Source organism: Marmota flaviventris, chromosome 2 (assembly GCF_047511675.1).
Source record: "Marmota flaviventris isolate mMarFla1 chromosome 2, mMarFla1.hap1, whole genome shotgun sequence".
Lineage (NCBI taxonomy): Eukaryota > Metazoa > Chordata > Mammalia > Rodentia > Sciuridae > Marmota > Marmota flaviventris.
In genome coordinates this window covers 77827718-77849809 of record NC_092499.1, presented here as the reverse complement: position 1 = coordinate 77849809, position 22092 = coordinate 77827718, and positions in this window count along the sequence as shown.

Below are 22092 nucleotides of genomic sequence, written 5' to 3'. Positions count from 1 at the left end.
ACACACAGGCTTTTAAGTGGCTGGAAATTATACTAGTTGTGTGGCCCAGAAAACCACAAAGAAGGTGTCATTTAAATAAGACCCAAGTCCATGGTACCCCCAGGCAATTGCCAAAGACAATTGGAAATTCACCCAGAGAATCAAACCCTCAACCCAGATCTCATAGAACCCCCTCAGAGTCAATTCTAACAAATGTGAATCACATGAACTCACAATCAAAAATCACAGTTTACCAAGAGACAAGCACCTATGAATAAGAGTCATCAGAAACAACAAATGATAGAACTAGACCCATGAGGGCTTATGTTAATGGCATTATCAGGTACTGAATTAATGATAAGTATGTTTAATACTTTTAAACAAATAAAGAAGGAATTGAAGCTAAGAATAAGGAAAAGGAGACCATATAAAATAAAATTTTAAAAATGACCAGATAAAATTGAAAAGAACCAAATAAAACTTCTTGTCATGGAAATAAAGTAACTATTATTATTTAAAATTCATTGAAATCTCTACATACAATCACCCAAATCCTGAATGTAGAAAAATTCTCAAAGACAAATTATTTGTTTTTTCAACAAATAAATGGCAGGAGCGAAAACAAAGGAAGGGGAAATTGTTAAAGATGAAAATCCATATTAGAAAATCTTCAAACATGAGAATGCAATGTGAGAATCCAGATTTCATTAAACCAAATTTAAAATATTGCTAAGAAATGATATTTATAGAGAAATGTTTGAAGTTCACAAAACATTTATTTTCTGTTTGCTTTGCAAAAATGAGCTTGTGTGTTAGACTTACATAGAGGGACATGACATGAAACAGCCACACAGCATCTCTCCACAGTTTTCACTTATAGAATCCCACCTGAGATTGTGTCCACTACACTGCTGTTCCCTCTTCATGAAGACCTATAGAAGAGAATTTGCTTTCAAGTCGCCAAGGAAAAACTGTCTTGCTTCTAGGCTGGTTCCATTTTATCTTCAGAATACTACCAAAACAAACTATGCCTGTTTTTTTTTTTCTTTTTACTTTGGTTTTTAGGAAATTCAAAAAATCAAATAAGCAATTCACCTCAAGCTGCTGCGCAGAACCATATGGGAGACATTCCTGTGTGCTATTTTATCCCAAATTAGCTCTATTTTCCTTTCTCCCTGGATTCCTTTAACCATAGAGTTTATACTTTGCACATTTTTTGTGTGATTCACCTCAAGGTTTAAATGAAGTTGTAGACCACCTCGAATTCTTTGTGTCTCCATAAGGAGGAATCAGGCTCTGTGGAAGGCTCGGGGGATGGTTAGAGAAGGTGCATATGATGTGCTTACCTCCTAAATGTTCAAAGTATTTCTGCACGTTGCTTTCCATTTCAATTAAGCTCTAGCTCTTCAAAGCACAAACTCTGTTTTCCATGCTTGTATTATGCCTGATTCCTTGCACACTTAAATGATGTGTTTGAGAGCGAGAGAAGCAGAGCATCATTAAGACCCCATACAACCATGTTATCCTCTAGGGTTAACTGACAGGAACGCATCCTACACCACATTCCTTGAAATTTATGTTTAAATCTTTGCAGTAGATTCCCATGACCATTTCCCAGACACGAAGTTCTAGAAATGGAGACAAATGGCTGGTGGGCATTTAATAGGTTAGCACATTGCATTCTTCTCCTAGTTAGAATAGCCCAAATTAAGAGGGGAGATGCAAATCATGGCAAACTCATTATAGGTCTTTCCTTTTCTAATCTGTAGTAGTATCCATTCTGACATAATTATACAAGCATGGACTATATCTTGTTCTAATTCAGACCTCAGTACCTCTCCTTCCCTTTCCCTCATCCCTACCGCGGATCCCTTCCCTCTATCTTTCTGCCATTTACCTGTAGTTTTTTTCTTTTTTAATTAATTTCTTGTGGATGTATACAATGCTGAGATTCACTGCAGTACATTCATATATGAACTTAGGAAAGTTATGTCAAATTCACTCCACTGGCTTTCCTTTTATTTCTAAACTTTTATTCAAACACTGGTATGTTGTTCATCCTGGATCATAAGTATATGATTATTCAATAAATGACTCCATTTGAAGTCCCATCTCTGCCATTTGTTTTGTAGTAAAACTAGAAGCTAAAAATCAAAGAGATGAAGGATGGAGTACTGTCAGCACCAGTCTCAGTTCCCAGGCAACTACTGCCACAGTAGGAATGAGAGATGAGCCGAGCAGGAACCTAAAATACCTGCAACATCTGCCTTTATTATATGTTTTAAAAGAAGAATTTATTGTTTCGGTTTTACAGGTAAGGAAACCAAGGTTTCCAGAGGTTAACGAGCTTCACTCATTAGATCCATAATTTGAAGGTGATTGGATCAGAATTTGAACCAAATAATATGTAAGTCTAAAGCTTCTGCAATACCACAGTGCAATGGTGATAAGTATCACAAAAGAAATATAAACAGTGTGCTCAGGAGTTTAAGGAAATAAAAACAACAGGAGAAAGAAAGAGAGAGAAAAGGAAGATAGAAGACGGGGGAGGAAGGAAAAGAGAAGAGACAAGGAGAAAAAGAGGAAGAAAGAGAAGGAAAGAAAGGGAGGGTGAGAGGAAAAGACAAAAGAGAGAGACTGAAAACCACCGAAGAAAAGTAAATTGATATTTATTGAGCAACTATAATCAGTCAAGCATTTAAGTCATGCAGTCACTTTTTTTGATGAGACATTTTTGTCCACAGACATCCCCCAGGTCCCAAAGGCAGTAAACACATAGCTGTGACTTCAGTCCATATATGGTGACCCCCAAGTCAGGGGCTCCAAAGGTTCTGCCTTTTCAAGCTGTGAGATCTTGGGTTAGTTCATATCTCTAGGTCTTCTTTTTATTAATATCTTTATAGCTAGAAAGTCAAAATGATAGTATTTCATTTGGGTTGTTGTAAACATTAAATAAGTTGATCCATGAAAAAGGCTTAGCATAATACCTACCTCAAAGAAAGATCTCAATTAATCGTAACTATGTTTGCTGTTACTGTGATCATTTGACGGTGGCAGCTCTGCCAGGGAAGAGGTACCATTGCATGAATACGATAATTTATTGCAGAGAAGTATTGTGTTACCTGGAAAGTGGTCCTAATCAAATGCAATGTGGTCCTTTCTCAAATGCAAAGCACTTTCATCCTCTCTCTTCTGTATTCTGTTTGTATCTGTCTGACAACATCTCAAGAATCAAGCCAAGACAGGGCTAAGCCTGGCAGAGCTATCCTGACCAGCAAGACCAGAGTGATCAACCTTCTAGGTTCCCCTGGAGTTCCTCAGGAGACAGGACTTTGAGCCCTGAAATCAGGACATTCCTGAGAGAGGTGCTGATAGAAGAGCTCAGTAAATCTGCCAAAAAGGGGTTAACTGTGCCATGCAGAGGTGATCCTAACATAGCATCCAGGTAGTAGGGTGCCAGGCTGAAAAGCAAAGCCAACAGGGGACAGGCAGATGAGAGGGGTTGGTTACTAGGGATTCAGGAGCCTTTTGTGAACTTGGCCCATCTGAGAATATGCTTCTCTTTCCCCAGGCCAGGAATGCTTTTCTAGACAGGGAAGTATTCTTCTAAAAGAACTGCCCTGGCAACATCTAACTCCATCAGTTTATTCAAGACAAAGGATTTGTTTGTTTGTTTGTTTTTCTTCTCTAAGTCTTTTGCCCCCATCTGTCTGCATAGCAATACTTTAAAGTTGAGGGTTTTAAACCATGGCCTCTCTCCCAACTGTGAGTACTGACTTTATTTAGTCTTTTTGTCCTCTGTTTTAGGCAACCAGCATTTTGAATTTTGTCTATCTTATCAAAATCTGGGAAGGTCTTTCAATCATTCACTTAATCCACTAGAGTGGATTAAAGCCAAAGTGTTACCTCTCCCAGGTGTATCTCCATCTTACCTCATTCAGCATCTTAACTGTGAAATGACTTGATCTCCTAATAATAGAATTCCAGGCATCAGAGTGTACACAAGAGAGTTGTTGGAAGTGTGAGGAACAGGGCACAACGGCTCCTCGTAACCTCCCACCACCATCATATTTCATGGGGTTGGAAGCAGACAACTAAATCTAATTCAGAATCACAATCAACTGATTAGAGGTGGGGGGGGATGAATAAGACTTATATTCTTTTGAAATTGTATTCACCTGACAATTTTTTTCAGGAATTATAACAACAAAATAATTTTTAAAAGTTACTTTCTTGGGCTGGGGATAAAGCTCATTGAGAGAGCACTTACCTAGCAAGCAGGAGGCCCTGGTTTCAGCCCTCAGTTCCCCCTCCAAATTGCTGCTGCCTGAGCTCAAAAGACTTCTCTCTTTTGAGAGTTCACTGTTAGCATGAGTTGGATTATGCTCTGTAATGACGGCTGCCCTCGTGGTACGACACCTTAGAAAATAGTCCTTCATCCTTCTGAGCATGGAAGCACTCAAAGGCCAACTTTCCCTGCCAGACAATAGCTTAAGTACAGAGGAAAGAAGAGTTCAGAAGCCATCTACTAGTCAAAAAGTACAGCCCACCAAGAACAGTTCTTTCCAGGCAGGACGGAAGGATGATCTTAGTCAAAGAGATACAACAGGATGCAACAGGTTTTGCAATTTTCTTCACATTACTTTTAAAAACATTTTATCAAAGTATAATGTATACATAGACAAGTACACAAATCATAAGCACAGAGCTCATATTTTTTTCAAAAACTGAACACAATTATGTAACCAGCACCCAGATTAAAAAGAAAAGACTAGAACTTCATTAACTGCTCAGAGATAAACCAAATCTCTAAAATCTCTAAAGAACTCTTTAAAGAGCTCTAAAACTATAGGTTATTTTGCCTGCTTTTGAAATGTTATAAGTGAAATCATCCCGTATATATTCTTTTCTAGCTGGCTTCTTTCACTCAGTGTTCTCTTGTGCGATATTGTTGCATGTAACACTTGTTCCATTTGTCCTTGTGTTCCAATCTGCTTTGGGTTGAGTACACGACTTACTTAGTACTTTTTTCTAGTCTATTGTTGATAGCCACTTGGGTAGTTTCCGGCTTGAGGCCACTATAAACAGTGCTGCTGTGAGCTTTCTTGGTCATGTCTTGCAGTGAACATAGGTATGCACTTTAATTGGGTATACATGTCTAAGGATTAAGGTATTCATGGGCAGGTTCAACGTCAATAAAATATTTCCAGTTTGCAAAGCCTTAGCCACTTTAGGGGGAAACACAATTGATACTGGAATCACAAATTTAGGAGAAATTCTGGAAATCCAATGAGCTCATTCCCTGCTTTCTGGCTAACTTGCATCAACAGTGACTCGACTGGGCACGAACTTCTTAATAAAGAAGGTACACACCCCCCTCACTCATCATAACGTGGTAAAAGCAGTCATGCAATGACCCCAGGTAGGGTCATTAGTGACTAATCTTATATGCCCCCTCCATTCCTGGCCCCAACCTGGCCATGGAGTAGACCAAAATGTGGAGCAGTAGAAAATTCAGAGACCAGAGCTGGGCGCTAGCAAGATATTTGGCATCTCGTTTGGTCTAAGTTTTCTTATCTGTAAACTGGCATTTGCCCAGAACTTGACTGTATTAGTTTCCTAGTTTACTAGAAAATGGGTGACTTAAAATAACCAAAATTTATTCTCTCACAGTTCTGGAAGCCAAATGCCCAAAAATCAAGGTGTGTGTAGGCTTGGTTCCTTCTGGAGACTATGAAGGAGAATCCATTGCATGCCTCCGTCACCCTTGGGCATTCCCTGCCTTGCAGATCCCTAACTCCAGTCTCTGCCTGTATCGTCACATGGCCTTCTTTCCTATGTGTTTCTCTCTCTGTGTGCCCTCTCTTCTTTTTCTGAGGACACCAGTCACCTTGGATTTATCCTAATCCTTGGATTTATTCACCTAATCCTGCATGACCTTATCTTAATCTAATTAAATCTGCAATGACCCTATTTCTAAATAAGGTCACATTCTGAGGTTCCAGTTGGCCATGAATTTTGGGGAGACACTATTCAGCCTGGTTCAAGGGCATTTATTAGTAATAGTAGTATACACTCTTTTTATTATTTGATTGACTGGTTAGTGGATGACACTTTCATTTATTAATTCAACAAATATTTATTGGAATGTCTCCTATGTGCCAGGCACAGTCATGTGTGCTGCCAATGCAGTCCCTATTCTCGTGAAGGTCCCATGCTAAGGAAGCAGGAAGAGAGAAATCTGTCAATAACCACATCACTTCTCAGATGGTGATGAGCACAAAGAAGAAAAGTAAGGCAGGAAAAGCACATCTAAAAATTCTGGAGTCTGCCTCCTCCATTCTGTTTTGCATGTGACCTCCTCTTTGGGACATTGTCCTTGCTGCCTTCTCAACCCTTCGTTTATGTTCTTTGCAAAGGATGACATGAAATTTTCTATCTAAAAACAAGAGAACCCATGCTGGATAGCCTTTTCCATTACAGTGGATAATTAATCATACTTCTTCCATAAGCTAGAGGCTTATATAACTGGGGAAATAGTTCCAAATGAAAGAATAGCTCACAGGGTAGGAGGTAAATCGAATTCCACAAGTGATAATAAGAGAGAGCAAAAAGAGGGCAGTTATGTATCAGGCTGCATGAATCATTTACTATAAATCCAGATGTTTGTGAAATGAAAAACAGGCCAAGTCCATGACCTTGTGAACTGATTGACGTAAGAACTGGTTAAAATACGATGGGAGAATAAATATCATGGAATGCTTTCTTAAAAAGTCATGAAAAGGCCATTTACCTATCTATCACCTAAAACATGTAAAAGATATAAAAAATATCAAAGATTTTTATTTTAAGCTGCTATCAAACTACTTCCATTTTTTAGCAACTAAAGTTTCAATTATTACAAATCAGTAGCACAGCATGAGTGGCTTGTTACATCATTTTGGAGAGAAAAAACACGTTGTTAAGCTCGTTTCCAAGGAAATGAAACGCTTTTCAGACATGTCATTAATGCTCATAAAATCCCCTGGAGCCAAACAGAGGGCAGATGTTATTTTTCAGAATGCTCACAGACCATCAATAGAAGGAAATTCCATTTAATTGTTTGAGTATTTATTTGCTTATTTATACTTTAAGGGATCAATTTAAGAAAGGAGACTAAGATATTCTGTATTATTTAAAATACACATTAGATAACATATAGGACATCTTTGGTTTTTAAAAGGGGGAGGAAGCATTCACAGAGAAGTAACCTATCACAAATTTGGAGAATTAACCTAACACGAACAGAAGCAAAACAGCAGTAAAGTGAACGCTACTTGAATAAATTCATAAAACAAAGAAGCCTGAACTTCTGAAGCCCTCTTTAGTTTGTACCAACAGGGAATTCACTTCTGTACCAACCCAGAACACTGCCCGTCTCCCAGCATTCCACCTCAACTTCACCTGCTTTAACCCTGCCCACCCATCACACTTGCATCCATATTTCTAAATCTCACACTTCTTCACATTCCCCTACGTTGTTATACTTCATTTCTAGATATTTGACACACCGTTACCTTCCTCCTACTTCCATTTTCTGGGAAATGACATTGCAACCTGACATGGATTTCCACCTAGTGAACCCCCAGTCCCAAATTTGCTTGCCCTGCTTCTAATCTTGCAAGAGGCTTCCCTACCCATCCAGGAAAGGTAGAGATCCTCCCCGGTGCTCAAAGGGCAGCAACTTAGGGGCACACGGCCACTGAGCATATGCCCAGCCCTATTTTGTATTTTATTTAGAGACAGGGTCTCGTTGAGTTGCTTAGCATCTCTCCGTTGCTGAGACTGGCTTCGAATTCACGGTCCTCCTACCTCAGCCTCCCAAGCTGCTGGGATTACAGGCATGCACATCCACCACGAACAGCTGGGTTGAATGGTAGATAGAACTATGAAAGAGTCTGTGAGCCTGAAAGGCAATTCTGAGTCCTACAAGGTGTTCATTCACTGAATCACTCATCAAGTAAATATTTATTGAGCAGTGTTGCATGAGAAATTACCTTGATGCAATGGTAGCCTCCAGGTACACTACCTGGCAAGCTGTCCCAGAGGTTATGGAACAGAAAAGATATGTCAACATGCTGAATCATATAAAGCCAACTTAAAACATGGCAAGAAGGTAGTGGAAAATATATGATGTAAGTTATCACACTTAGGAGAGAGTGAAAACAGGTGGAAGAACAATGCAACCTAAATTCTAGGTTCTCCCTTCTCCACTGATCTTATGATTCTGAGGGCCAGAGTTGAGGTGTGATCAAAAGGGCCCAACAGACCCTGGGGTCAACAGCATGCACTTGTTTTTTCAGATGTACCAGGTAGAAAGTCTACCTGGCCACCACTATAGCTCATCAATTAGCCTATTGAGCAGCCATGGATTATACCTGTACTTCTTGGATAGAGGAACATGGGGTCAAAGTGTATGCTAATAGGTATTCAAAATAAGACCTTATAAAGATTCAGTATCTCATATATATTTTGTGTATCATAAATATTTAGTAACTATTTGGTCCTTCCATCCTTTTTTGTGTTTAGCATATTCAACTTTTCTAACAAGCTTGTTCTCTATACTTAACACACTAATGAATGAGTTTCATCCATTCTTTTTGTATTCACCCATACTCTTTCTTTTCTTGCTATATTCTCAAACAAAACAGCTGTACATTAGGAGCACATAGGAGAGTTCCAAGCTCGGGGCACAGGAAGATAACTCAAGACACAACAGAAAACAAGCTCTTGGGAAGGTAGGCCACAAAGACATGCCCAAGGAGTTGGCATTGGGACATGCATCCAAGCCAAGTCAGACCTAACCTAGGGAAGCAGAGGATTTGGGCATCCCAGACAAGGGAGGGATGACATGAGCAAAGGTACTAAGGAGTGATCCCTGCAGAAAACTGTAGATATTTACGTGCAAAAGCACAAAACAGGTGCGTGGCCAATGGGGCTGAAGAGGAAGAGACAGACTGGCAGGGACAGAGCTCTGTATTCAAGCTGGAGTTTGGACTTTATCGAGGACCACTGGGCAACTACAGATGAGGGTTCACAACATCTCTGGATCCCAGGTAGAGCTTCATGATGAAGGAGTCACAGCTCAGGTTGCCCACATGGTGAAAACCTGACATGGCACAAGGAGGGCCGGGACTGGGCATGAGCGTCTGGAGGAAAGTGGCAGTGCATGGTTCAATGGCCAGCCCCTTTCACCTCATTGCTTTCTGCCGCTGACTGAGCCATGTGGGCTGTGTTTGTCAAAAGTGTCTCAAAGTAAATGAAGCGGGTTTCAACTCGTTCTCCTCCAGCAACTGATGCATGATCTCACCCTGTGGTGGACAGTGTTCAACACGATGTCATTCTGCATTACTATTCCTGTTTGGTTTCTTGGGGAACAGAGGGTGACTCAGAGCTTGGTTTTAATTGCACAAAGGGGCACCTTCACTCCCATCAATACAGATAGCCACCCCCCCTTTTCTGAGTCCCTTTCAGCTGGAATTGATTACACTGCATTTATACTTGTGATAAACAGGTAAACATGGACAAATTTCTTCAAATATCCACTAAAAGAATCATAAGGAATTAGATGGTCTGATCCCTAGCCTATCACCTAGGAGTAGTAAAGGAAAGAAAGAAAATAATGATCTGAGAATTATAAATGACATGCTTCTTAGTTCTTAGAAGAAGCTTCAATCACAACAGGCTAAGTTCTCCTCTTCACTCCTACCACAATCTCTGAGACCATCATGTGTGAGCAGCACATGTGTTTCACACAAACATTCACCAACAGGCAGGTAGTGTTCATGTGACCAATTATAATTTAATTAAACAAAGATGAATTTACACTGAAGGCCATCGAGTTTAAGCCTCAGTGCTCTTCTCTGAAATAGGTATCTTCCAAGACCCTAAGAGGGGCCTTAGCAAAGAATTTACATAATTATCCATTTTATGAACTTTGCAAATGTATGATATTTTAACTGTAACTGGCTTAAGCACATCATATATTTTTCTAATCAGGCTTCCCCTTGAGTTAGGTGGCTCTGAAGTAGCTAAAGGCATTTTAGGGATCTGATTAAGGAGAATTTAAACCTTAAAGCAGGGTTTCATTTAATTTCTCTTCCTCAGGATATATGTATGTGCCTCACAGTCATTCTGCACAGAGATTAAATTATTACTAGATATTCCAATATAGTACCTACTTCCAGGAATGACCTCCACCTAGTGTGATGTTTAACTCAGCATCAAGGTCAAAAGTTACATGGTGATTTGAAAGTGCCCTGTTGAACCTGGTATCCCAAGTATGTGGGTAATAGGGAGAAACAAAGTTAGAGATATAAGGGACAAGAAGCTAGTCTATGGACAAATTTTTCTAGTCATCAGATATGAAAAATTCTAAGGGAAATAGGGGAAGGGGACTACTAGAGAAGTGTGTGGAGCAGCGAGCTAATCACTTAAGTATTCATTCATTACCATATATTTCTTTCAGTGTTGAGGATTGAACCTCGGGCCTTGCAAATGCTAGGCAAGCACTCTACCACCTAGCTGCATCTTTGGGAAGTAATCAATAAAAAGATTCTGTTAATTGTATTACTACAATGTTTGTGGTATTTGCCAACTCTTATAAATGTGGGATTTCTTGTGATTTCTTCTCTTATTCTAAATAAATATTCTCTTTCATAGTAATTTTTAAAGAAGGACCTAAATACTGCATAAAATCAAGACTCCACAAAACTTAGTCTAGGCAGGTGTATGAACTCATGCGCAGCCAGGATAGTTGTTCACATTGTGTGAAATGCACCTGGGAAACTGGTTTGTGTGGTTGGGGAGGAGACCCACAAGATGAGCCACTGCCTGGGGAAGCCAGGCCTCTCCTGGAGGTGCTAGAAAACCAGGAGTAATGTGAACCTCCCAAGTGGAAGGAAGTAAAGAGGCACTGAAGTAGAGGGCAGATGGGGAGAAAGGGGATAGATAAGAAGACTCTACTCGCCTGAAAGAATTTCATGCTGTTGCTGAACTAAGTTAAGTGACGCAATGTAGACTTGGTGTGTAAGGGTCTCTTCAGTCCTAAGATCGGAGTTTTGACAGAAAACTACCTAGTAGTTGGAGCTGCATACATACAGGATAACACTCCAGACAGCCGTCTCCTTTCCTGGTCACCATTTATATCTGTAGCTTTGAGTTAATTATGCAAGTTATTTGCACCCCCTACTTCCCTGACCCTGAAACTAGGACAAGAAAGGTCTCTGGCCTCAACTCAAGACATAAACAGTATAGGATCACCTCAGCATTTGTAGATTATCGCACTAGATGGTGATAATAAGTGTTGTCTGAATGCCTCAGCTGGTTCTTTTAACCAAGTCTCTGAAAGTGTGTCTGCAGTTTGACAGCTCCAGAACTCACTTCTGCCCCACACCTCCCAAAGCACCAATCTTCCTCTTCAGGATATACCAACACATGGTCCTCTTTGCCCAGTACTCACCCAAAGCTCTCCCCATTAGAAGATAAAATGGGAGCATCAATGGGCATACCAAGTTTCCATGCTACCTTAGAAAGTTCAGTCCAAGAGTGCTCAAGAACATTGCCAGCCAACAGCTGCAGGCCTCTCGTGCTCATAAAGGGACAATGTTATTCATACTTCTAGGTTATATGTGCTTCAGAGGAGTAAAAGGAAACAGATACACCAGTCCAACTTTTGAGAGGGAAGCATAAACTGAGAGACTTACGACATAAACAGAATAAATCACCTCAGTGTCTGTAGATCATTGAGATGGTTGATGATTCTGTGAGTTTCTTCCATGTCTACAATCCTATGCTGATGAACAAAGCTACTGCAGGCTGTTTTCTACACACAGATCATGTGTCCTTTAAGAAGGATGCTTTGGGTGGAAATCTTCATTCACCTGACTTGAGCAAAAACAAATTCATTATCTTACCCAAAAGGCCAGAGATTCCGTCATTCTAGGGATGGTTAATTTAGCAACTGAACACTTTTTTTTTTTTTCCATTCTACCTTGCTCAATGTGTTGTGTGACCTTCCAGGTTGGCTCCCCCTCATGGTCCTGAAACGCTACTGCAGATTCAGATCTATGAGCCAAAGGCATTGTCCAAAGGCAGTAAGGGGCCTGCCTCCTTGTGGCATTTTTTTGTTAAAATATTTATTTCTTAGCTTTTTTTAGGTGGACACAATATCTTTATTTTTTATTTTTATGTGGAGTTGAGGATCGAACCCAGTGCCCTGCGCATGCCAGGCGAGCACGCTACCTCTTGAGCCACATCCCCAGCCCTCCTTGTGGCATTTTTAAAATCAGGTTTGTGTATATGCAATTTGCATACAGTAAAATTCTCCATTTTTAAATGTACAGTTTGATGAGTTTGACAAATGTATACAGTCACGTAACAATCAAGGTATAGAACATCACCATGCCAAAAAGTTTCCTCATGTCTACTTGTAGTCAATCCCCTTCCATGTCTATTTGTAGTCTGTCCCCTCCTTCAGCTCCAGCACCTGCAACAACTAATCTGATATATGTCCCTAAAATTTTGTCTTTGCAAGGATATGATACAAATGAAATCATACCTTAGGGTAGACTTTTGTATCTGCATGTTTCATTAAGCTCAGTGCATTTGAGGTTCATCCATGTTGTTGCATATATAAGTAGTTTGCTCTGTTTTACTGCTGAGTGGTATTTCCTTGTATAGATATACCATAATTTGTTTATTCATTCATCAGTTAATGGACATCTGGGCTGTTTCCAGTTTGGACTATTATGAATAAAGCTGCTATAAACATTCACCAGCAGCTCTTTGTGTAGACGTATGTTTCCATTTCCCCAGAGTAAATTCTTAGGAGAGAGATTGTTAAGTTGGAAGGTTAACACACATTGCTTTTTATGAGCAATAAAACATTCCCCAGAAGTTTCCCCATATCTTATTGGTTAGAATTGGGTCACATGCCCCTGTCTAAACCAATCACTGATGGAAGGAACAGAATGAAACTCATCAAAATTCACTCATATGGCTCTAGGGATAGAACAACCTTTCCTATCTATATAATTTCATCTGGAGACCAAATCCTGGCTCTTTCCACAAGGAAAGAAGAGAAAAATGACTTTAGGCAGGCAACCAACAATGACCCGCCCAGGAACCACCCTACCTCTGGAGTGTGTTATATTAGGTAATTCACTCCCTATTTTTTGTAAACTACTTAAATCAGATTTTCTGCCAAAAGAATACAAAATTACACACAATCTATGTGTAAGGAATTGCCTGCAGCAGTGTAACCTACCAGAGCTAACTGTCATGCTTGTGACCATGGAGTCCTGTTCACAGCAGATTAGACCAAAGGCTCAACTGAGGTGTTCTATCCTGGGTTTGGCTGAGCAAATCAGATAATCTATCAAAGCAGGTGATCTCATGATATAGGAAAGAGACAGCAAATGAGAAGAGAAGAGATGGAATTAGAAGCTGGACACAGAAAAAGCAAGCAGAAGGCATGAGGGAAAGAGAATAGCAGGATCTTATGCCAGAGCAAAAGGTGGTCCAGAGTGATGATAGAAATGGCAGAGGTTGGCAGAATCTTCCGTCGGACCGACCAGACATCAGATTAGGAAGCAATGGCTGACACTTCTGGGAGAGGCAGAGAGCCTGCTGTCATAATGGCTGTGTATCTGGAATAGTCCTCTGTTTTTCTGAAACTGCTAGGACAGTCACCAGTCTCTTCTATTTTCCCAGGTGGCCATGCACTGAACCTGCCACTGAGACTGCCTGGGGTGACCAAGACTAGCCCTGTTCTTTGTCTCCTATTTGCTGACTTCACAAAATTTTTTTTAATTTCTTATTTGTTCTTTTTAGCTATACATGACAGTAGAATGTATTTTGATATATCACACATACATGGAGTATAACTTCCCATTTTTAGATTTTACAATCTTTAATCACAGTATGTCTAAATGTCTCCCTGAAGCCAACATATATAATGAAAACTAAGTCACATATGCAGCAAAACTTCACCCCTCCTAAACATCATCAGTTCCCTGAGAAGGGCAGAGACCAATGGATATAGCTGCACTCACCAATGTTCCCCAAGGGCTTACTCTGAGCTAGGCACCATGTTTAGCACCTTACTCATTGAACCTTAAAAAACTCCATGACAGGTATTATTATTTTTTCCATGACAAATGAGGAACTTGAGATCAATGCTCAAGTAATTTTCTCAGCTTTCACAGCCAGGGAGTGGCAGAGCCTTTTCCTAGGGGTGAACAGCTCCTACTGTCAGGCTAGAGTCAGGGACCCTACCCTAATAAGGATAGATCACAGAGAAATGGCAACAATGGGAGAAGGACAACTCAATCTTACTGAAGCTACAGGGGACTCCTGGCCAGAGAGGGATTCCAAAACTAGGATGGTAAGGAGCCCAAGAAACTCACCACACACACATTTCTTACCCTCCAGACCAGAAAAAAACATCACCTGCCTCAGAGTTCTGGCACAAGCACTGAACTGAACCTCTGACCAAGAGGAAGCAAGCCATTTAGACTCAAGAACTTGTTCTCTAAGACCTCACTATCAAAATGTGGACGGTGGACCAGCAGCATCAACTTTACCTGGGTGCTTGTTAGAAGTGAAAGACCCCAGCCCACCTGAGACCTAGTGAATCTGCATCTGAATTTTACAAGACCCATTGGTGATACATATGTACCTTAACTCAGAGATGCTCTGTTCTTAAGAGTCCGTGGAGTCTTCTGAACAAGGGATGGGGGTGGGGAATAAAAGAGAAGTAGGACCTTATTACTCCAGTCCAAACTGATTGGCTAGTATATTTTTCAGTCTTGTGTTTAATGATATCAGAATGCATTCACCTCCACACTGAGGGGTTGGTATTCTGAATGCCCATTTAACAACAAAAGCAGGAATTATATATTTTTTTCCTTACGAATTGCTTTACTGAACCTCCTATATGTGTCTCCTCTATTCTCCTGGCTTTATGTGCTTTCGTGTGTGGAAAAAAGCAGGGCTTAAATGTCAGAAGGAAGGGATCAGATTCCCTATCCTCTTGCCAACCAAGAGCACATTTACTAGTCTCTTCCCTCCATTAAACGTTAAATGATGTTTATGAAGCACCCACATGGGCCTGGAGCTTTTCTCGGTGCTTGGGGTTGCCAGGTGGCCAACATAAATGGCATTACCCTTTATTTGAACTTTCTACTCTGGTGTTCTTGGAGGCTCTGCAGGAATAAGAACAGACCCATATTTAAAATGAGAACCAAGAAAGGGGGACAGACATCATGCAAGAGAAATAGTCCCTGGTTCTTAATCAAAGTCAGTAAACTGATTATGATCAGTTTCATCTTATCTGAGTTCCCTCATCAGCCCTGTGCAACAGCTGTCTTCAACCTCTCTAACCAGGTCCAACCTGGCTAAAGCTGACTGCTCCTCACTGTCCAGAGAACTTTGACAACTCATAATGTGCTAAAAACAAACGAGTATCAAAATTGACCAATTTTACCTGTTGAAATCTTACAGAGAGAGTAACCAGTATTAGGGTTTGTGATTTTTACAATGGAAAAATACATTTTAAACCAAATCTGGCTTGGAAAATCCAAATTGAATGGTTGCTATAACTACAAACCAGATAAGTATAGAAATGGGCACTTCAACCTAGCACATGAGGAAAGGAGATAGGCTTCTTTAAAGATTAACTGTATTCTTCCTTTCATGTCCAAATCTGAGCTCTTTCAACATCTTGTTCAGTGGAATAGCTGTTAAGTAAACCCAGGGTAGGTAATTATCCTCCTATCATCACCACAAACTGAGATTCATTAATATATCAAAGTAGACCGTTCCATCCTCCTACTCCAAAAGCACCATTAGTAAAGCAAGCTTCCACTCCAGGGAAAGTGCACAGAAACGCCTTCATAAAACCCATCTGCAGAGAATGCAGGAAAGAGGAGGAGGAAGGGGAAGTATGTGCGCCACCAGACTCCTGCCCTCCTCTCCTGCTTTCAGGCCAGTGATGATGAATCTGATGCCGTGTGAACGAGATTTGCAGGCGTGAGTGGGAGGCTACCGGGGCCAGCCCGGGTGAGCGGGAACATGGGGAGAGGAGGATTTCTAGGACAGAAGCGAGCAAAGGTTGTGCTTGAATGCACAAAAATGGGACAGATGGATGAGTCAACCCTCCAGAAGATTTAGAGCCCTGAGCAGCACAGCCCGAATGCTGTCATCAGGGGAGGATACAGCAGGACAGGAGACTGGTTCAACAGACAAGGAGAGTCAGAGTTGTCTGATGACTTGGAAAATCAGCCAAGCCCATCGGAGCTAACTCCACAGCTGCCCAGGGAAGGCAGCAGCCTTGGCGGGTCAACCATAAAGAAAGCAAATGAATGGAAAAGCCAAGGGCACAAGTGCCTACCTCCCTCAGTAAATGGTTATTGATAAATGAATGAACACACCAATTTAAACTTCAGAATTGATAATTTGGTCCAAGAACTGTGTCTGGTCACTCATTAGTTCATTCAGTACATAAATTTTGAATGCTTACTTTATATCTTGAAATGTACAGCAATGAACAAGGCAGAAAAATTCTGCCTCCCAGAGCTTCTAGCAAGGACACACCGGCAAATAAATATACAAATACAGAAAATAATTCACTACCAAAGGCAAATGCTAGACAAACTAAAATATAGTCACAGAATGGATTAGAACAAAGGTCAGCAAAATTTTTCTGTTGGGAACCAGAGGGAAAATATTTTGAGTTTTGTGAGCCAAGTATTCTGTCACAAGTCTTCAACTGTGCCATCACAGTTTGACGGCAACTATGGACAACATGTAAATGAATGAGCGTGGCATTGTTCCAATACAACTTCATGGAGGGACCTTGAAATTTGAATTTCATTGCATTTTTATGTGTTGTGAAATACTATTCCTCTTGATCTTTTTCAACTATTTATAATTGTGAAGTCCACTCTTAGCTCTGAAGCCATATAAAAGCAGGTGAATGCTCAGATCTGGTGTACAGGCCACAGTTTGTTAACCCCTGGAACCAAGTGACAGGGCAAGGAGGCAGGAAGGTGATTTGTCAACTGAGACCAGACTGAGGAAAAAGAACTAGCCATAAAGGAGAAGAGGGAAGAACATTTGGGGCATAGGGAAGAGTCATGCAAAGACCTTAAAGAAGGGATGAAAGGGATGAAAGAGGAGCAGGACATAAGGAGGAGCAGCGTGGCTTATAGAGAGAGCAAGAGAGATGGTCGAATGAGTGAGTGCACCTGAGAAACAGGGTCTGAAAATCAACAATAATGTGTACATACACACTATATCTCCACAGTGACACCCATGGTAGATGGTTGTTGAATAGGAGCTAGATCTTTCTGAATCTTGGCATGGTCATGGTTAGGAGATGTACTATGAACACAATCCCAGCATCTAAGCTCATCCATAGTTAGGAAGCTTCTTATTTGAGGGGTGCCCATTGTGGACTTTGATGCATGAGCATGTCTTTGTACAAAACTGATTTTGACTTTACAGGTCCTGGTTTTTCTTCTGATGTCTTTATTATTTGGGATTAATCATTCTAAGCAACAGTATCTTTCTGGAAAACCTGGAAGAAGCAGCTCACAGCATGACTTTTTTTTTTTTTAATGCATAATGGTCACTTCAGGGTATATGACTTTGAATGTTATGTATTGTTTAATGTCTGGATTCTAATAAATATTGATCAGCTTGGAGCCTTGCACATTGGTGTTATGACCTAATCTCATTAAATCCAGAAGACTTCTGGTATTCTCTATTCAAAAGGAAATGGACAACTTCATTCATCAACCACACACCATGATAACTATGGCTACAATAAAAACAAACAAACAAAAAAACCTAGGTGCAGCAGGTTCTCAGGAGCCCTTTCTGCCACCTCCTCTGCCTCCTATTGATCAGGATAGAGCAAAACAGAGTGAAGGAGGGAAAACAGCCAAGTCCAGGTGAAAGGTCAAAAACAAGTGCCTTTGCTTACTATTGTTTTGATTCTTTGGCTTCTGGCCCCTAGAGCCTTTGGTCTTGAGTCAATTTCTGCTCTAGGGGAGCTACATAGGGCCATATTTTACTCTTTACGTATGGATTTTTACTTTGTCAATTAGCACTGCTTGCACAGAATAGCATCTCCACCCTCCATATCCCCAATTGGGGGGCAAAGCAACTCAGCAGTTTTCAAGTCCTGGCAGCATCCAAAGAGCATCTGCAATCAATTACCACCTCCCTCCTACCCATTTCTCACCATCCTTCGCTTAAAAATGGCTCTTTTTTTTTTCCTCATCTCCTTGTAAAAACACATGCACACACCAACACACACATGTGCTACCAGGCTGAATTCACAAGTGCCAAGGCTCAGCCTGGAGAGAACATTTATGACAGAGTTATACATCCCCCCAAATAAGGGTTAGAATGGAAACACTGACAGATCATTAGCTCTAATAGCATATACTGGGGCACAGAATTTTCACATTGTCTCTGTTTTGTTTGTGTCAGCAGGATTTCCAGGCCCAGAATCTGGTTGCAGCTCAGGAGCTGTGCCCCACTGTGTGAGGCAAATCTGAGGGCAAGAGGACAGCCCAGAGAAAATGGCTCAGGACATGCAGAAGCCTCAGGTGCAGATTATTCTAGGATGTTTGGATTCAGGACCGAGCTCAGAATTCTCAGAATGGAGAAGACACCATGTGGGCCAGAAGCCTAAATTCCTATGAGCCACTCATCTCAAACAACCAATGTCTTTTTGACCCAGGTGGAACTTTTATTGATATTAAGAAACAACTTAGAGTGACAAGCGAACAACTGGGAAGTTGGAACTGTTCCCTGCAGTTTGATCTGCTTCTTATATTCCAAGGAGATCAGTCCACCTAACTTTGTCGTGAGTGTTTAGCCATTGTCTAGCACCTAGTGAATGCTCAATATATATTTGGTATCAGATACATAGATAGATGGGTCCGAAAGTTAAATATAGGAATTGGCAAACAAATCTCTGTCCTCCTCAGTTTTCTCTCCTATGAAATGAAGTGCTTCAGTAACATAAGAGTCTCAACTTTGGTTATGCAAGGAAATCCCTTTATAAAAATATGGATGTGTAAAGCCCATCTAGACCAAATAAGTCAATGTCTGGACATGGGACTTGTACATCAATAATTTAAGTCCCCTGGTGGTTCTCATTATAGAGCCAGATTTTCAAAACAATGGATTAGATCATTTGAAAAGTCCATCCTGTTTTTAAAATTCTTATGGATCTTAACTAATTTGGGTCATAAGTTTCAAGTCCTAGAACTTATCTCTCCTCAATTCAAAGCAATAAAGGGGAGGTGAGTGAAATGACATCAGAAAATTATATTTAGGAAATGATGACCATTTATTGGAGTCCTTGATGCCAAACACAGTGTGTTGCATATATTATCTCCAGTTCCTGACAGGCAGTATTATCTCATTATCCCTGTTTGTCAGATCAGAAACCTGGGGCTTAGAGAATTTAGGTAAATCACCTAAGGGAGGGGAACACAGACCTCCTAGCTGCCATAGGATATTGTTGTACAAGTAGCACCCAACTCCCTTTCAGAAATAGCCAAAGATTTATGTTCATCAAGAGTGGAGAAAGAGAAGTGAGAACTTGAAGACACCACGCAGAACTGTGAGGTTTGAGGAGGAGGAATTCCCTCCCTCCCACCCCTGCTCCTCTCTAACTTGAAAAAGGACAATCCTGTCGCTCCCCCAGGCCTCCAGCTGTCATAGATGAGCCCTGATAAAGGCCTGGGGCCTCCTCCTTGAATTCCTTTGTTCCAGTACCCATCCCATTAGAAAAAGGTCACACATCTTTGGCCCCTTTTAATTTCAGGGGTGGAGAGGTAAAAGCCCAGTCGGGGAAACCTGTGCAATTATGAGCAATTACTTAAACGGCTTTCAGACAAGCCTTGGCCCTCCACCAGCAAGCGGAGGGGCCGGCGTCTGGGTTTTGTAGGCGAGAAGGAGCGAGGGTGGGAAGGTAGGGGGTGGGGGAGGGGAGGCCCCAAAGCCTTTTGTCACTGGGCTACAAAAAAAAAAAAAAAAAAAAGCCCATCGGTATTTCCTGCCACTGAACTAGTTGACACTAACCAGCCCCGCACAGGGGAACTATTCACTTAAAAGTCATCGTTTCCTTTACTTATCTCCCTCTAAAGAAACAAATCTATTAGCAGCAAGAAATCACTCCAGCAGCTTTAAGTGCTGCTCCTACTAAAAATGCCAAAGGGCTGCCTTCAGCTCACTTGGGCAGTCGGTTGCTTTAGCTCTTCCCCGTCAGCAGCTCCGCGTTGGCCCAGGTCAGGAGCTTCTCTGTCCACTACAGATAACAAGGGCCATTACATTCCAAATCCTTCCTGGACTGCCTCCCCTCCCTTCCGCCAAAATCCCAAACCCAATTTCTCCCTGGCAGATCAAAGGCTGCCCAGCTACAGGAGAGCTCACTCGATCAATTAAACCCCTGACATGGGCATAAACAGACTGATCCAATAGTTTCCATCGGGATTTATTTGGCCCATTGCCGTGCCTTTCCTTTGGAGAACCATGGAAATTTGATGTGGAGTTCAAAATAGTTTGCTCTCTGAATTAAAAAACAAAAGTAGCCCAGAACACTTTTCTGGTCTTTGTCTCAAACAAACAAACCATAAGAGGAAGACTAGCAGTACAGTAGAACTTTTTGGATCTTCCAAAAGCTATTTTCCTTCCATTCCAACTGACTTTGCAAAAACAACTGAAAGCTACCTAAGCAAGCAGATTTAATCTTAACAATTAACTTTGTCATTTAGGGAGTATCAAAAAAATGACTATGCTTCTCTCACAGTTCACCCTAAAGGGTCCAAAAGTGCTTCACAAAAATTGGACTCTACAGACCAAAAATAAAGCAAACAGAGAAAGAAAGCTGAATTGGGGATGCTGTACATTTGGGACATGTCAATTATTTTTAAACACATGAGAATATTCATTGAAAAAACCAATTTCATCAATTACCATATACGACTGTTTCCTTGATTCCCCAATTCTTAATCCATGAAATTGGAGAAGAAAGAATGTAGAGAGCTAAATTGCATAATGGCCCTTGGGACTCGTTTAGAACACAGCCTAGATTGCCCCATTAACTAATAGGTCATATTTACTCACACGTGCCTTCATGGATATCAAATCTATTATTACAACTGTAGGAACAAACTCTTACAACTTCCTACTTTACAAGATAGGTAAACATGTATTTCCATCAACCTGAGCTCCTCATTAATAAGTATGAGAAATACTTGACAAGGATCACTGAAGCTTATTAAACCACTCTGATATGGGATTCAAATCAGAGAAAAGTAAAGTAGACCAGCAACTTAAGCCAGAAAATGAAGACAACAGGAGGAGGGAGGAGCAGTGTCTTGTAACAAGTGACAGTTATAGCCAGGTATATAGAAAATAGGATGTTTCCACTCTACATTTCTTGCCTAGAGGAAGAATATATAGACTTTGCCACACTGCTCACCTATTTCTTTCAAAAGCTCGAGTTATTATTGATGACTACCATTTCGTGAGAGCTTGTATTTTCCAGACACACTTGACAATCTTTACACTATTTCTTTTAGTCCTTAAAAGAGTCCTATGAAGTGGGTACCATTTAACAGATGAGGTAAGTGGACCCTAAAGAGGTTAATGGGCTTCCCCCAGGGGTACCGGATGTAATTGGAGATGTGGGGATTTGAATGGAGGTATCTGACTGCAGAGCCAGCATGTGAACTGCCAACCTGAGACAAATATGTCTACAACTTCCCGACTAACCTTTCTAATTCCAACCAAGAGGCAATAGCCTCCCTCTTCTATGACACCTTCTCTCTGGCTTCTCTATAGAAAGTTTTATATGGCTTTAGCACTATTTGTTTTTATTCTTGGATATGTTTATGTTGCCTATCTTCAATTATCTCTTTATTTTTAAAACATTTTCCCCTCTTTCTTGCATTTCTATCAAGTCACCATAAAACCTGACTCAATTAACAAAACCGATGATAAAGAGAATCAGTGGAGGCCTAGAAGTAGCTTCACTGATTCCAAGTG